Here is a 17,178-nt window from a genome sequence, read left to right as displayed (position 1 = left end):
CCTGCTCCATTAAGGCATAGAATTTCATTCACCTCTTGACTTAGTGCTTTGCACAGCACTGGGATGCACTTAGTGCGTTGCTTGTCGCAGTGGAGTGCAGGAAGAGGGCTCTGTGTGGCCTCAGAAGCCAGGAATCACCAAAGCCTTGCTGCTTCTGCCTCACTCACTGGGACACTTGCTCTTGGAGCCCTGAGCTACAATGTAAAAAGTCTTCCTCCCTGAGACCGCCATGCTTTGGGGAAGCCCAAGTCACATGGAGAGGCCACTTGTAGGTGTTCTGGTCAACAGGCTTAGTCTCTGAGTTATCTCAGCCCAAGAACCAGATATCTGAGAGAAGTTACATTGGACCTCTAGACCAGCGCATTATCCAGCTGAGTGCTGCCTGAATTCTTGACCCCAGGATTCATAAGCACTCAGTGGTGGTTGTCTTAAGCCACTGGGGTACTTAGCCACAGAGCAGTAGATCACCAGAACACTCACTACTGTGTCCTAGGTACTGTTCTAAAGACTGGTGTATATTAACACCCTAGTACTCTCAAAGACCCCATGACACAGTGACTCATTATCTTCAGCTTACAGACGAGGAAACTGAAGCACAGAGAAGGAAAGAAACTTGTAGAAAGTCACAGTACAGTGAAGCAATGGGTTTGAAACCAGTCAGTCTGACCCTGAAAAAATGCTCTTACATGAGCAAAAATGCTTGAGAGGCACTTTGGGAAGGAACTGTTAGAGAAATTAGAGTTACCAAGCGTGCCTTCTGGGATCCATCTGCAGCCAGATGAATGATGTGGAAGTGTGCAGCTCTCTCCTGGTGGTGAAATGAGCCGCCTGTTAGAATGAGGAAGCCAAATTGTCTTCAAGGATCTTGCCACATTCCAGGCAAAACACCCACGTTAATTAATTTTTTCATAATTATTTCAATGGGAAGCATCTGCACCCAGTTGGGCATAGATAATCTGAGTAGGAACGCGGCTCGTTTACCCACAACTTGAGATGAGCAGACCAAATAGCTGGTTTTCCAACCATTAGACGAGAGCCCACACTGCCAGGTAGGATGTGGATGGCCACATTGGTGCCATCTGTTCCTGTGGCTGTGGCTCCCACTGAAACAGCTCAGCAGAGAGAACCAGCACAGGGCTCCAGAGAAAAGAGGGAGAGAGGGCAATGGAGAGGGAAAGAGGGAAGTGAGGGGGAGGCTGCCTCGGTGTGTGCTGAGAGCTCTCAGCCTTGAGCCCTCTGGGCGAATACACTGTCCGGACCAGCAGATGATCCTGCTGTCCCCTCACTTCACCAGCTGCAGTTCTGCACCCAGGCTACACCTGGGCTGAGAGAGGCGGAGGCTGGGCTAGGGGGAACCTCATGCCACCAGTATATGTGGCTACCATCTGATTAATCTTGTATTCAGAGGCTGAAAATGCTCAGCAAATCTTCATTGGATATCATCTCAACAGTCCTAAGAACCAAAATATTCGAATCTTGGTTCTCTCCTCCCTAATATAGTGGACTGTAGAGAGAACACCTGGTGCTGGCCAGCTCCAGCAATGGCTTGCAGGAGTCAAGGCACCCTTCTCACCTGGATAGAAGCCAAGCTTGTGCTTCCCGTGGGAGTGTGATCATGTAACCTTGTCCCACACAGAGCCACCTCCATCCACCTGGAGAGAGGAGAGCTGGAGCATGCACTTGCCCAGGAAGGCCTCAGTTCACATACGAGCCCCTCTTCAGTCAGATTTTATGTCAGGGTAGAGACCGGCCCTTTCAAGTCCAGCATCTCATTTTGAAGCCCCACATGCAGCTCTGAGGAAGCCATGCATGTTCCTCCAATACCTAGAGGACTGTGGACAGACCAGGGAACGTGCACACATTGCAGTAAGCAACACTGCCTATACACAACGGTAATTTCCCAGTGACTGCTCTTGGGACTGCTATGGCTTAGGTGTTTGTCACCTCCAAACCTCATGCTAAAATTTGATCTCCAGTGTGGCAATACTGGGAGATGGGACCTGGTGGAAAGTGTTTGGGTCCAGGGGGCAGATCTCTCATGAGTAGATGAATTCCCTCCCCTGGGTGTGAGAGAGTTCTGTCTCTATGAGCTCCTTCGATAGCTGCCTGTTAGAAAGAGTCTGGCACACCCCACTTCCTCTCTCACCACATGATCTCTGTGCGTGCATACCGCTTTCAAGGCTCTCCTTCCACTTTTTGCAGTGAGTTGAAGCAGCCTGATGTCCTCCTCACCATATGCAGATGCTCAGTCTTTTTTTTTTTTTTTTTTTTTTTTTTTTTGAGACACACTCTCACTCTGTTGCCGAGGCTGGAGTGCAGTGGCATGATCTCGGCTCTCCGCAATGTCTGCCTCCTCAGTTTAAGTGATTCTCCTGCCTCAGCCTCCTGAGTAGCTGGGACTACAGGTGTGCACCAACACTCCAGGCTAATTTTTGTATTTTTGGTAGAGATGGAATTTCACCATATTGGCCAGGCTGGCCTCAAACTCCTGACCTCAGGTGATCCACCCACCTCAGTCTCCCAGACTGCTGAGATTACAGACATGAGCCACCACGCCCGGCTGATGCTCAGTCTTGAATTTTCTAGCCTACATAGTTATGAGCCAAATAAACCTGTTTTCTTGATAAACTATCCAGCCTCAGGTATTCTGTGATAGCAACACAAAGTGGACTAAGACAGCAACCCTCATGTAGTCTTTTGAATCTTTTTCTTTTGAGTTCAGTACAAGAGAATTTCCTATCTTTCCTTTGGAATTCATTCCAAAGAAGCAGATTCTTGTTAGCTTGCACCTGACAGTTGGCACTTCATTAAAAGGTCTAAGTAAAGAAGTCAATGTAGATATACTTTTAATTTTGCATCTTGCTCCCAATCAGAGAACCCAGAAACTAAACAGTTGAGAGCCATATGAACACACAGGCAGGGCAGGGTACACGGCAGCACCTTCTCGATGGCTTGAAACCTGCTTCCCTGGAGTTGACACAGGGCAGTGCATGTGGCAGAATCAGGGGAATCTGTTTTGGGTATATATGCCATCAATTCACGCTTCAGAGGCAAGTTTCTTCTCACTAGGGAAAGAAAAAGCAGTATGATATGAACATCCTCTTTGAGCCAAACACTTTCTTTGGGAAGGGGAATGATGGATATCCCAAAGTGCAGCGCAGGGTATGTGGGCTCACAGGCATCTGTGGAAAAGGAGAGGCACTTGTCAATTTCATATGGAAATATCAGGATAGCCCTGAAATGGCAGCTTGCAAGGAACCAGATGGAGCAGGCGATACCATGACACAATTCCGAGAATAATCCCAGTTAAGAAGGCCCAGCAAGCTGGAACCTGTTTTCCAAAGGAAAGTGCCCTTTTTCATTTGAGATTAAAATCTCAGGAAATGGGTGGATTTTTTTTCTAGCAATTAGATACATGCAAGGGAGTATTGTGAAAAGTTGGGGATAGACTGAGCAGCACATCAGTCAGACTGGGCTGCTGTCACAAGTTACTGTGGACTCGGTGGTTTAAACAGCAGCCATCTGTTTCTCACAGTTCTAGAAGCTGGACATCTGAGATCAGGGTACTAGCATGGTCAGGTTCTGGGGAGGGCTGTCTTCCAGGCTGCAGATGGCCACCTTCTCCCTGTGTCCTCACTGGTTTGCAGAGAGAGAACTCTTGTGTCTTCTCTTCTTAGAAAGGCACTGATCCCATCCTAAGGGTTTCAGCCTCATGACCTCATCCAAACCCAGTCACCTCCCAATGGCTCCACCTTCTAATACCATCTCATTGGAATTAGGGCTTCAATATATGAAGTTGGGAGATGGGGTGGTACACACACATGCAGCCCATAGCAGTTTGGCTCACAGACATGCCTCTGGGTAATGAAGAAACAAACTCAGCTTCACTGAAGGCCCTCTCTTGAAGTGGGCACTTTTCCTTTTAAGAGAGGAGGTTTGTGGAGGTTTATGATCTGCTGCCATTGCCCTGCAGTGTGTATCTTTGTGTCACCAAGGATCTGAGGACATACAGAGCATGTGGCACCTTCCCAGTGTGTCCACTCCAACTACCGAATCTTCACTTCACTTGACTGTAGAATAATTGCGAAGTCTGATTTCCTTTGTCTCACTATATTATCACACATTTGGGGTTAGTGGATGTCAGAAACTCTTGCAGCAGGAAAATAAAAACCTGAAGGAGTGGAACTAGGAAGTGCACATCCCTGGTTGCTAGTATCCAGTCTGAAAGCAGGGAGGCTCCCCAGGGAGAGGCCAGAAGGGCCAGCAGTGAGACCAGCACCAGCCTGGCAAGGGCTGCTTCTCTGCTGCAGAGGCAAACAGTTTTCAGAAGTTCAGATCCAACTGTGCTAAGCAAGCCGTCTTCTTAGTAAGAGCTGAGTGTTAGAAATGAGTGCCCAAGCCAAGTGCAGCAACATAGAGGCCAAGACACAGCAGCCAGATTCCATCTCAGCAGTCAACATTGGGATGCTAACAGCTGGTGGAGGCCAGCGTCTGCAGAGGACACTATTGCTGTATTCATGTTACCAGCATGCTGCTTGAATTTCTGTTGGAAAAGGTACTGATTCTTATTATTCACTTATATCCTGGATATATCCTTCATTCATGTCATCCATGTGCAGAGTGCTATGTTAAGTGTTGAAAAAAGGTGAGCAAAAAGGTGACCTATGCTCCCTTGGAGCTTACGGTCTAGTGGGCAAATGAACATTCACTCAGTAAGTGTCATGAATGCAAAGTTGTATGAAAGCATGGTGCGGGGAAGCATGACCTGAACCAGGGACCAAGGAAGCCTCCTCCAGGGACTCAATGTTTGTGTGAGATCTAGAGACATCCTGTTGAGGTGGTGGGCAGGGGGCCCTACAGCTGAAGGTGAGCCACCTGGAAGTAATAGTTCTGCTTTGGGTGGACAATCAGCTGACCATCATTTTTATGTTAACCCCCCTCATTCAATTTATAATTTTCTTTGGTGGTTCCATTGAGATCTAGGATTTGTTTTTCCCCTGCTGGAAATCTATGAGCTCTAATTTATGAAATTGTCATCATCCTTAGAGACATCCTTTTGTTTTATTGGGCTTGAGTGCTGGATCCATTTATATTTTAACTTCTCAGCAGGGCTCTTGCACACGTGTATCTATAAATTCAGGGCCCATGCCTATGGTTATCCTGACTTGAGGTCTGGATTGCTCACTTACGATCCAGGACAGACACAAAGCTTACTTGCTGGTTTATTAACATGGGGTGGAGACTGGGGAATTTCTAGTCCTCTGTCATGGAGAGAATTCTTTGAGGCTATGGGATTTATGCATGAGTTCTCCCTGGAGCAAACACCATGTCCTGTCTCCCCTCAAGGCATTAGAAACTCAGCCACACACCCCAAGTCCTGACTCCTGGAAATGAATTACCCATTGGCTACATAGTTTCTGTGCCTTCTCAGTGAAAGGGGTCACCCATGTCATTCCAGTTGGCCATCTTGCTGGAATGCAAGACCTATCATACTTCACAGATAAACACCAGTGACAGTACCAAATGTAAAAGACTTTATTTAAAACAGGAAAATATTAAAATAGAAAATGCAAATAAAATGAATTAAAATGCAGGAAGCCATTGCTTCCTGTGCATACACTCATCTTTAATACATTTTGTGCAACAAACAGATGGATCGCATGGGCATGGGAGGGCCAACAAACACAGCTCCCCTGTGTCAGCCAGGCCCTGGGTCGCAGTTACCCACTAACCCAAAATAGGGGTAGCTTGCAGGCAGCAGGGCACTGGGTGTGGTTCAGAAAGCAAGTTCGACTCTGTCGCTTACACTTTCTCAGTCTTCATTGTCTCATCTGTAACGTGTCATCTAGACCAGTCCCCAAGGCTGTTGTGAAAGCAAACTCATAAAGAGTTGAACCAGCTAGAAAGTAGCACTTGTACAATGCTGTGTCTGCCTTCCAGGAGGCACCACGTTTATAAACAGAAATCTGCAAGTTTGCCAGCTGTGCTCGAAATAAATGGCCCATCCAGTTTGTGCCGAGCCCTCCGACCATAGTGAGCTGTCCATCCTCAGTTCACATGGTGTGTATCTGCCTGTGTGCTCCCACTCAGCATCACGTACATGGGCAGCACCATGGAGTCAAATGAAACAAATCTTTGTGGAAACCTTTCCATCCTTTTTTTTTCCCACTTAAATTAAAGAAGATTCAACCTTATATGTTGTACAAATTCTCCAGGTGAGAAAAACATCCCTCTCTTTACCATAAGCACCGGGTCTCAGAATTCAGTGCACCAGCCCAGCCTCCCAGCTGGGACAGCGTTTCCTGTGTGCTCTTGCCAGCTGTAATGGTTCTGCAGTATGTGTGGAAACGGACTGTTGCATCGTATGAAAACAAACGTGTGTTTCTTGAAAATGCAATGTATCTTGTACTTCTTACAGCTCACTTCTGGCTCCCAAGGGCTCCCAAGGACCACGCAATGACTCTTATTTCTTGTTTCTTTCTTTTTTTTTGAGACAGAGTAGCCCAGGCTGGAGTGCTACTCTGTGCAATCTCAGCTCACTGCAACCCCCACCTCCGGGGCTCAAGCAATTCTCCTGAGTCAGCTTCCCAAGTAGCTGGGATTACAGGTGTACACCACCATGTCCAGCTAATTTTTTTGTATTTTCAGTAGAGATGGGGTTTTCACCATGTTGCCCTGGGTAGTCTCAAACTTCTGAGCTCAGGCAATCCATCTGCCTCGGCCTCCTTATATTCATATGTGTGTTTGTTTTTATTGTGTTTTCCTATCACTTCAGCTTGTTTGTGTTTGTTCACATGTGTTTACTCTTAAGGCCAACACTCTTGAATTTATCTATTTTGCTTCCCTGCAAAGAGGCTGACTGTAAGCATAGATCCTTACCAGGGCCATTCTCCAAATATCACCTTAGAACTATGGCCACAGACTGCATTCACTGTCAATAAAGGCCACAAAAATGTCACAAATATATCTCTTGGTCAAAAAGGGGATACAGCAAGAGATGGTGGGTTAATCACTATAAACTTCCCCACCAAGGGCCTATCCAAATTTCCTAAAGTTGCAGTCAGTCCTGCTACAGAAGGAGTGGCAAAGGCAGATAAATGACCACACATGAGCCAAGTTTGTGATTGAATCAGTAAAGCACACATAGGAGTTGTTTTGACGTATATTTAAAACAAAGGAAATTTACTTAGCTGTGCAGATTAGAAGTCTAATACATAATGAGCTAAGGGCGCTTCTTCATAGGCAAAGCCTCCCGTCCTGGGCCACCATGTGAAAGGGGAGTCACTCGAGGAGAGTGGCTGTCACTGCAGTACACTAAAGATGACCACGCGTTTCTTGACCTGCTTCCTGCATCCTTTTCCCTTGAATCTGGGCTGGCCCCACTGAGTCACTCGTAACCAGTAGGACACAGCAGAAGTGATGTTCTGAGTCTCCTGTGGCTGATAACCAGGAGAAACTTGCAGCTTCCCCCCTGCAACACTCACCCAGAGCCCTGAGCTGCCACACAGGAAGTTCAACTAGCGGTGGCCACCGTGCTGGAGAGGCCCAGGCACCAGGTATGAGTGCAGCTGTCTCAGGCACCCCAGGGCAGTCCAGGCACCGGTGACCCCACATCAGGTGACCCAGTTAATGCCGATGGAGTAGAAGAGTCAACCAGCTGGTCTGATCTGAATTCCTGACCCACAAATTATCAGACAGAAGAAAATGGTTGTTGTTCAAGCCACCAGGCTTTGGAACCATTTGTTACCAGCAGTAGATAATTTAGAACAGTCGCCGCTCCCCACAGAGCGGTCATCTTTGCAGAATGATGCATGAGCCCTCGGGTTGCATCCAGGAAATGGGATTGATGGGAAAGCCAGGCAGAGGCGTTGAAAGGGAAGCATTAACAGGCTGAGGCTCCTCCCCGCAAGTGAGATGCAAGGTGCAGCCAAAGACACACCCATCTCTAGCCTCTGCTCAAAATTCTCTTCCTCCTGGAACCTTCTAATTTTGTTTTCAGCTACCAGAATTCACCCCTTATCCCAGGATGCCTTACTGAGGAACGTTCACAAAACTTACATGAGCTCCCCCACTGTAGCCTACAAGTCAGAAGAGCCATCAGAAGAGGCTTCTGCCTGTCCTACCCTGGGCTCTGGTCCAGCCCTCAGCCTGCTTGTGGTTGGCTGTGATTCCAGTAAGTTTAACAGCTTCCAAGTGGCCTAATGTGATTCTTCATTCAGCTGATTGTGATATGGGAGAAATGGAAACATGACAAAGCAATTGGTTGAGACACAGCAGATGACGCCAGCGCTGCACCCGTATTCCCTTTGCACTCATGGCTCTAACTGCAAATACCCGCCATGGCTCTGTTGGAGGCTTACTCCACTCACAGCAGGGTGCCCGGTCATGTGCAGGGGAGGGCCAGAAATGTGGGGAGGTGAACAAACGGGAGCAGACCTCAAGCAACGGTGGAGGAGACTGGGGCTACATATTCCAGACTCCTTGTTCCTGGAGGGGAGCCCCTGGGAATATTCTTCCAGATGTCTGCAGTGGGGCTGACACAGCTACCCCCTGCTCATTCACCCACCCTGCACCGGCTCCTCTGCCTCCCTGTCTCACCTCTCTACCTTCTTAATGGCACTTCCTGGGATCATCTCCAAGGAAGCTGCTTGCCCTCCTACCCTTGTCTCAGAGTCACCTCTGGACCCCGCCTAAGCTGGAAAGACATTAAGAACAAAGGGATCAGTTTCTAGTGGCACTTGAACATGTGTGTTATGTCAGCTCCTTCATAAAATCTTTGTTTAAGTTATGGTAAAAGAATAAGGTGTGAAACCATGAAGGAAAAGAAAAAGGATATGGAGCAACAGGAAACAAAGATGTCAGCACATTTTGGAAGACGAAAGTTCACAAAGGAGTGGTGATTGTGCAGTGTGGCTGAGTCTGCAAGCCCCTGTGACAACAGCAGCAGGAATCAGCCAGTCCACTCCACCATCACCGTGAGGAGGCAGGGCTGGGGAGCTCCAGGTGTAAGGCAAGACGTGGCGAAGACATCCACCTGAAAGCAGTGCGTTTCTAAGTTGTAACAGGTAAAGCACCCAGTCCTGTCTCCCATCTTCAGGGCTCAGTGGCAGACATTTCTTCATCCCAGCAGGTGACCAGTCAGAATGCCTCCAGCCTTGGTGACTCGGAGCACGGGGTGGGAGGGGCGAGGGCAGACCAAAGTCCACAGCGTGATGAGCAGTGGGGCCCGGCCCCTCCAATGCCCAGGCCACAGTGCTCCTTAGCCCCCCTGGCTCTTACCCCAAGGCAGGAGGCTGGGGGATTTGTCCCTAGAGAAAGTGAAAAGTCTCTATGTTAGTCTTCTAGGGCCGCCACAACAAAATGCCAGACTGAGTGACTAAACAACAGAAATTTAACTCTGTCAACTCTGGAGGCTGGAAGCCTGAGGTTGGCAGAGCTGGATTATCCTGAGGCCACTCTTCTTCACGTGGCCGCCTTCTTGCCACGACTTCACGGGGTCATCCCTCTGTGTCCACGTCATCTCTTCCTGTAAGGACACCACGCATGTCAGATGAGGGCCCATCCTAACAATGCCATTTCCTAACAATGCCATTTACACTTAATCACCTCTTTAAAGACCTTGTCTCCAAATACAGTCACATTCTGAGGTATGGGGGGCCAGGATTTCACCATATAATTTTGGGGGAACAAAATTCAGCCTATAACAGTCCCCAGAGAAAAGACCAATGTACAATGTATGCTGTTGTACAGAAGCTAAAGAAATCTAAGAGACAGCCTGCAGCCTAATCAATACTATGGAAAATCTCACCAGTTAATCAGTGCCATATATGCAGAGCATCTGATTAGCCTGTTGGTGATCCTCAATGTTAAATAACAGCCAGTGATTTCCTGACACTTGAGAACACCTGTACCATGAAAAAAAAAAAAAAAAGAGAGAGAGACCTGAACAAATGGGCGAGGGTCAGGGGAAGGATTCTGATTGATAGAGAGACAATGCAGGAAGTAGAAAGTGTCTTTCAAAAAATCTATATAGTTAATATTTTCAGAGAGATAAGGAATGAAATCAACTTCCTGAAACCAAAAAGGAAAGTTGTGTAAAAGCAAAAGCGAGAGAACAGAAAGAGTAAACAAACAAAAAGAGTAAACAAAAGGAAATTAAGGAATATGATACCCAAATACTATCCCATAGAAGGCTTGGAGAACGATTGAGGAAATGTCCCATAAAGTACAACAAAAGGAAAGAGGTAGACAATGACAAAAGCAAGCAAGAGAAGGGGAGACAGAGAGAAAGAAAGAAGGGAAGGAAGAGAGGGAGAGAGGGAGACAGGGAGGGAGGGAGGAAGGAAGGGAGGGAGGGAGGGAGGGAGGGAGGGAGGGAGGGAGGAAGGAAGGAAGGAAGGAAGGAAGGAAGGAAGGAAGGAAGGAAGGAAAGAAGGAAGGAAGGAAGCAGGCAAGCAAGCGTGGGTTAGAGAATTCATTGAACATCAAAGCCCTTCAAATCAACATTTTAGAACACCTAGGTGGCAGGGGACTCCATCAGAGCTTCTAGAGAGAAGGAGCAGCTGCAGCAGTGAAGGGATATAAAGATGATGCTAGATCTGTTGAAGTGAAGGGGTATAAAGATGATGCTACCTGTTGACAGTATTGGAAGTGAGAAGAGTATGGGGCAAGGCTTTCAGAAGTCCAAGGAAAAATCATTTCCAAAGTGGAATTCTATACTTTTCCAAACTGTCAGTCAAATGTGGCAGTAGACTATGGCCATTCCAGGCATGCAGAGACTGCCTCTCATGCACTGATGTTCTGAAAGCTTCTGCAGTGTGTGTTGCAGGGACAAGTTTCCCTGAGATAAGACCTGAGATCTAGGAAACGAAAACTGTAACATCAAAGGGAAGCAAAAGGAATTTCCAAGGTGAGGCATCAAAGAGCAATCAGCTTCAATGGAGCAGAATGCCAGGAGTATGGTCCCAGGAAATAAGAAGGAATTAATAGGTCATCTGATATGTTTGATTATAGCCTGAAAAATTGTATTGAGAGGGTGTTAATGGGTGTGGTAAAAACTACAGCAACTGAAGCCAGAAGAAAAGAGGCATAAACCAGTGCACTTGGCTTAGCAGTGAACACAATGTGCATAGTCAAAATAATGACCATATTAGGGGATGAAGGAAAGGAGAAGTGACAAAGGGGGTGGGGACAGAGGTTTCCAAGAAAATGAACTCTTCATCCACCAGAATAGTCGGTCAGTGATAGGTAGTTGACAAATTGATAAATCAAGAAATTAAATATGCTTAACTCCTTAAGAAAGAAGTAAATACCAGATGGATCCACTAACAAAGTTCAAAATGCGTCTTTGGGAAAGAGCCTCAGAGGTAGAGAAGTATCCAAAGACATTGCTGCTGGTGTTTTATTTTATACATCTTTTGGTGTCATGTATTTTACCAAACACTTTGAGCATACTCCTTTGATGATAAAAATTATTTTAGAAACTATATACATATACTTATCAGCAATTCTACTCCTAGCTATATAGCCAGCAGAAATACATCTATATACTCATTAGAAAAAAAAAAAAAAGACTAGAATGTTCATAGCAGAGCTATCCATAGTAGCCCAAAACTAGAAACTATTCAGATGCTTTTCCACAGGGGAATGGACGAACAGACTGCAGTGCATTCCTGCAACAAGAGCCTAGCAAACGGATGGTCCATCACTGCACACACAGGGGAGAGTCTCACACCCACAGCAGAGGACTCAGACACCATCGTGCATGTACTATGGGACCTATAGGGCCTACCAAAGCAGGCAAACAGAATGTGGGCTGTTGTAATTCAGCAAAGTGGGCACCGCTAAGGATGAGGGACAGTGAGGGGGCACAGGAAGGCCTTGGGGGTTATATGGTGCTGCTCTTAGTGCCAATGCTGGTTACATATGTGGTGGGCCCTCCCCAAGCTGTGTACTGATGCACAGAGCACTTCTCTATGAGTGTTCCACATGGTACACAGTCATATGGGAGATATATATCACATTTTAAAGAAGAATGAAGGGCACAGGAAAAGCCAGTATAAAGTGTGTGACCATTTACTGCTATTTGGATCTGACGAATAAGGAGAGTGACAGTTGTCAGTCCCACTGATTCTAGCCGTAATTCTGATGTAATAATAGAATATCTCACGATTTTAGGATCCTTCCTATTCCTAAACAGCCTGCTGGACCCCGTGGCGCCCTGAGGAAAGCAGGCATGCTGAGGGGCACTGGTGAGGAGGGCCAGGAGGCGTTTGCAGAGGTTGGGCTGCTGGAGTGGAACCAGCTACTCACCTGGAGGAAGGTGAAGCATCATGGGCAGCATTCAGAGGGCGCCAGGATGCAGGAACGAGCTGAAGCCACCCAGACACGGAAATCCACTTCTTGGACCAGATCACGAGTGCCCCTCGCCCTCCTCAGGGGCTCCCGTCTCTGCTTCGCTTCCTCCTGAGCTCTGTGTGCTCCCACTCGAGCAGTGCCAGCCCCGCAGCCCCCTCCCTCTCAGGCAAGCTAAGCCTGAATCTGTGAGAAACGAAGGCCAGCTTCTCCCTGGCCAGGGCCAGAGGCCAGTAACACCGTTTGGATGTTTATCCCCTCCGAATATCATATTGAGATGTACCCCCCAGTGTTGGAGGTAGGGCCTGGTGGGGGCTGTTTGGGTCACGGGGACAGATCCCTCATGGCTTGGTGCTGTCCTCAAGACACTGAGTGCTCTGAGATCTGGTTGAGTAAAAGTGTGTGGCCCCTCCTGTCCCTTGCTGTCATACTCCTGCTCTGGCCCTGTCAGCTCCCGGTTTTCCTTCCTCCATGAGTGAAAAGTCCCTGAGGCCTCCCAGGAAGTGGAGTAGATGCTGACGCCATGCTTCCGGTACAGCCTCCAGAGGATGAGCTACTTAAATCTCTTTTCTTTATAAGTTATCAGCCTCAGGTATTCCTTTATAGCCTTGCAAGGAGGGCCGAACACAGTCAGCAAATGGAGTAAATGATAGCAGCTCCCCCGTCCAGCAGCAGCCTGGTGCAGCGGCCACAGTTCCTGTTTATGTTTATGATGTTGTTATATGGTGATCTCTTTAAATTGAGATCCACAGAAGGGGCTGGCCTTGAGGACAAAGACACTCAAGACGCCTCCCTGTGAGGAAGTCCCCTCCCTTGGATGTAGTGATTCAGACCAGCAGGAGGTGGAGAGGATCAGTGCCGGCACCCAGGTGGTGACGCAGCCATCCTCTGGTGTTTGAGTTGGGTTGTAACCAACAGTCGGTACATTTGGTTTCACAGTCCATTGCCTCCCTGCCATTTAGACCTAACTAACATCAGAAGATTTATTTTTTTACGGCTTACAATATAAGGGTTGCTAAAAAAGCAGGGGTGAGAGGTCATAAAAATAGACCTGGGCCTAAACACATGCAGGAAACAAACGTGTGTTGGGGGGTCTGCGTGTAAGACCCTTTGCCTGAGAAGCCTCCCGTTCCTGTAGTTGCTGTTCAGCTTCTCTTTCTGTCCGCATTAAGAATATTGAATCTGAAGATGGCCGAATAGGAACAGCTCCAGTCTCCAACTCCCAGCGCAAGCGACACAGAAGACCGGTGATTTCTGCATTTTCAACTGAGCCTCTGCTGCTGATACCCAGGCAAACAGGGTCTGGAGTGGACCTGAAGCAATCTCCAACAGACCTACAGCTGAGGGTCCTGACTGTTAGAAGGAAAACTATCAAACAGGAAGGACACCTACACCAAAACCCCATCAGTACATCACCATCATCAAGGACCAGAGGCAGATAAAACCACAAAGATGGGGAAAAAGCAGGGCAGAAAAGCTGGAAATTCAAAAAATAAGAGCGCATCTCCCCCAGCAAAGGAGCGCAGCTCATCGCCAGCAACGGATCAAAGCTGGACGGAGAATGACTTTGACGAGATGAGAGAAGAAGGCTTCAGTCCATCAAATTTCTCAGAGCTAAAGGAGGAATTACGTACCCAGCGCAAAGAAACTAAAAATCTTGAAAAAAAAGTGGAAGAATTGATGGCTAGAGTAATTAATGCAGAGAAGGTCCTAAACGAAATGAAAGAGATGAAAACCATGACACGAGAAATACGTGACAAATGCACAAGCTTCAGTAACCGACTTGATCAACTGGAAGAAAGAGTATCTGCGATTGAGGATCAAATGAATGAAATGAAGCGAGAAGAGAAACCAAAAGAAAAAAGAAGAAAAAGAAATGAACAAAGCCTGCAAGAAGTATGGGATTATGTAAAAAGACCAAATCTACGTCTGATTGGGGTGCCTGAAAGTGAGGGGGAAAATGGAACCAAGTTGGAAAACACTCTTCAGGATATCATCCAGGAGAACTTCCCCAACCTAGTAGGGCAGGCCAACATTCAAATCCAGGAAATACAGAGAACGCCACAAAGATACTCCTCGAGAAGAGCAACCCCAAGGCACATAATTGCCAGATTCACCAAAGTTGAAATGAAGGAAAAAATCTTAAGGGCAGCCAGAGAGAAAGGTCGGGTTACCCACAAAGGGAAGCCCATCAGACTAACAGCAGATCTCTCGGCAGAAACTCTCCAAGCCAGAAGAGAGTGGGGGCCAATATTCAACATTCTTAAAGAAAAGAATTTTCAACCCAGAATTTCATATCCAGCCAAACTAAGTTTCATAAGTGAAGGAGAAATAAAATCCTTTACAGATAAGCAAATGCTTAGAGATTTTGTCACCACTAGGCCTGCCTTACAAGAGACCCTGAAGGAAGCACTAAACATGGAAAGGAACAACCGGTACCAGCCATTGCAAAAACATGCCAAAATGTAAAGACCATCGAGGCTAGGAAGAAACTGCATCAACTAACGAGCAAAATAACCAGTTAATATCATAATGGCAGGATCAAGTTCACACATAACAATCTTAACCTTAAATGTAAATGGACTAAATGCTCCAATTAAAAGACACAGACTGGCAAACTGGATAAAGAGTCAAGACCCATCAGTCTGCTGTATTCAGGAGACCCATCTCACACGCAGAGACATACATAGGCTCCAAATAAAGGGATGGAGGAAGATTTACCAAGCAAATGGAGAACAAAAAAAAGCGGGGGTTGCAATACTAGTCTCTGATAAAACAGACTTTAAACCATCAAAGATCAAGAGAGACAAAGAAGGCCATTACATAATGGTAAAGGGATCAATTCAACAGGAAGAGCTAACTATCCTAAATATATATGCACCCAATACGGGAGCACCCAGATTCATAAAGCAAGTCCTTAGAGACTTACAAAGAGACTTAGACTCCCATACAATAATAATGGGAGACTTCAACACTCCACTGTCAACATTAGACAGATCAACGAGACAGAAAGTTAACAAGGATATCCAGGAATTGAACTCATCTCTGCAGCAAGCAGACCTAATAGACATCTATAGAACTCTCCACCCCAAATCAACAGAATATACATTCTTCTCAGCACCACATCGTACTTACTCCAAAATTGACCACGTAATTGGAAGTAAAGCACTCCTCAGCAAATGTACAAGAACAGAAATTATAACAAACTGTCTCTCAGACCACAGTGCAATCAAACTAGAACTCAGGACTAAGAAACTCAATCAAAACCGCTCAACTACATGGAAACTGAACAACCTGCTCCTGAATGACTACTGGGTACATAACGAAATGAAGGCAGAAATAAAGATGTTCTTTGAAACCAATGAGAACAAAGATACAACATACCAGAATCTCTGGGACACATTTAAAGCAGTGTGTAGAGGGAAATTTATAGCACTAAATGCCCACAAGAGAAAGCAGGAAAGATCTAAAATTGACACTCTAACATCGCAATTAAAAGAGCTAGAGAAGCAAGAGCAAACACATTCGAAAACTAGCAGAAGGCTAGAAATAACTAAGATCAGAGCAGAACTGAAGGAGATAGAGACACAAAAAACTCTCCAAAAAATCAATGAATCCAGGAGTTGGTTTTTTGAAAAGATCAACAAAATTGACAGACCACTAGCAAGACTAATAAAGAAGAAAAGAGAGAAGAATCAAATCGACGCAATTAAAAATGATAAAGGGGATATCACCACCGACCCCACAGAAATACAAACTACCATCAGAGAATACTATAAACACCTCTATGCAAATAAACTGGAAAATCTAGAAGAAATGGATAATTTCCTGGACACTTACACTCTTCCAAGACTAAACCAGAAAGAAGTTGAATCCCTGAATAGACCAATAGCAGGCTCTGAAATTGAGGCAATAATTAATAGCCTACCAACCAAAAAAAGTCCAGGACCAGATGGATTCACAGCTGAATTCTACCAGAGGTACAAGGAGGAGTTGGTACCATTCCTTCTGAAACTATTCCAATCAATAGAAAAAGAGGGAATCCTCCCTAACTCATTTTATGAGGCCAACATCATCCTGATACCAAAGCCTGGCAGAGACACAACAAAAAAAGAGAATTTTAGACCAATAGCCCTGATGAACATCGATGCAAAAATCCTCAATAAAATACTGGCAAACCGAATTCAGCAACACATCAAAAAGCTTATCCACCATGATCAAGTGGGCTTCATCCCTGGGATGCAAGGCTGGTTCAACATTCGCAAATCAATAAACATAATCCAGCATATAAACAGAACCAAAGACAAGAACCACATGATTATCTCAATAGATGCAGAAAAGGCTTTTGACAAAATTCAACAGCCCTTCATGCTAAAAACGCTCAATAAATTCGGTATTGATGGAACATACCTCAAAATCATAAGAGCTATTTATGACAAACCCACAGCCAATATCATACTGAATGGGCAAAAACTGGAAAAATTCCCTTTGAAAACTGGCACAAGACAGGGATGCCCTCTCTCACCACTCCTATTCAACATAGTGTTGGAAGTTCTGGCTAGGGCAATTAGGCAAGAGAAAGAAATCAAGGGTATTCAGTTAGGAAAAGAAGAAGTCAAACTGTCCCTGTTTGCAGATGACATGATTGTATATTTAGAAAACCCCATTGTCTCAGCCCAAAATCTCCTTAAGCTGATAAGCAACTTCAGCAAAGTCTCAGGATACAAAATTAATGTGCAAAAATCACAAGCATTCTTATACACCAGTAACAGACAAACAGAGAGCCAAATCAGGAATGAACTTCCATTCACAATTGCTTCAAAG

The 17,178-nt window shown here is 46.0% G+C and overlaps 1 protein-coding gene across 18 annotated transcripts in view; it reads left to right on the top strand.

The window, feature by feature from the left end:
* Positions 1-17,178, top strand: part of SYNDIG1 (synapse differentiation inducing 1) — a 214,889-nt gene that overhangs the window by 171,897 nt on the left and 25,814 nt on the right. The gene's annotated exons all lie outside the window — the stretch shown is intronic.

This window comes from Macaca fascicularis, chromosome 10 (genome assembly GCF_037993035.2).
Source record: "Macaca fascicularis isolate 582-1 chromosome 10, T2T-MFA8v1.1".
In the NCBI taxonomy this organism is placed as follows: domain Eukaryota; kingdom Metazoa; phylum Chordata; class Mammalia; order Primates; family Cercopithecidae; genus Macaca; species Macaca fascicularis.
Note: the sequence above shows the minus strand (reverse complement) of the source record. Positions and strands in the feature narration are given on the sequence as shown.